We start from the raw sequence: 956 nt of genomic DNA, 5'->3' as shown, positions 1-956 counted from the left end.
GTTCATTATTTATCGACAGAGAAATTCACTTGGGGTAACTCTTCATTCGCCCCCTCGAAGTGACCAAGTAAAATATGAAAGGGAGTTGAGGAACTGTAAAGTCACAGAATGAACCCACAGACACTCAAACAGCACTCTGCTGTGGGAGAACTCAGTAAATAATGAGACAGATAATCTCCTTTGACTAGCTTATCTCAATCCCTTTCAAGTGCCGGTTCTAAAGAAGGGTGTGCACCTAGCTGGCTTCTAGTAAATTAGTGATGTGCACTTTATAATTTATATTAGAAAGCATGCCCCCTTGACTTGTGGTGGTAATAAGGGCAGATAAGATATTTCAAAGCTCAGTGGCATGAATAAGCAATCAAAAGAATTCAGCTGAACATGAAATCCTTCCATACATCAAAGGCACCCCTTCAGGAGAGGTGAGCATGCAGTCCAGACAGGACACTCTCGCCAGACTTGTATTATGGTATTTGAGTGTACGGGGCCCTGTAACTGGATAGAAAAACCGTGGGAACGCGCTTCCATGGCAATAACTTGATCTAACTGAGGAGGAACTCCTGGGTTTGTGGACAGAGATGTGTAGGAAAGCCAGGCAAATATTTTGGGTCATGAGAGCCTTCAATGTGCACTGTTAACATTAGGGCTGTTTATACTTGGACTTCAGGAATTAATCAGTACCATTTTCTCTTAAATTGTTTATTGTTGATGGTGGGAAACTGTGCAGTTTTACCAGCACACATGCTCCACTGGAGAGAACTGGTTTTCTAAGCCACTGTCTTAGGCTCATGGAAAACAAAAGATGAAGTGAGTTCCCAGTAACTCTGCATGTTATACAACCAAGGTGATAGTGATATTGGGTGGATAATGTCAGTTATCAGCAAGTCAATCTCTGGCCACAGCTTATATCCCATGTGTTTGGCATCTCAGCTTTTCACAAAGTAGGTCTTTCTCTC

The sequence above is a fragment of the Balaenoptera acutorostrata genome, chromosome 19 (assembly GCF_949987535.1).
Source record: "Balaenoptera acutorostrata chromosome 19, mBalAcu1.1, whole genome shotgun sequence".
Lineage (NCBI taxonomy): Eukaryota > Metazoa > Chordata > Mammalia > Artiodactyla > Balaenopteridae > Balaenoptera > Balaenoptera acutorostrata.
Note: the sequence above shows the minus strand (reverse complement) of the source record.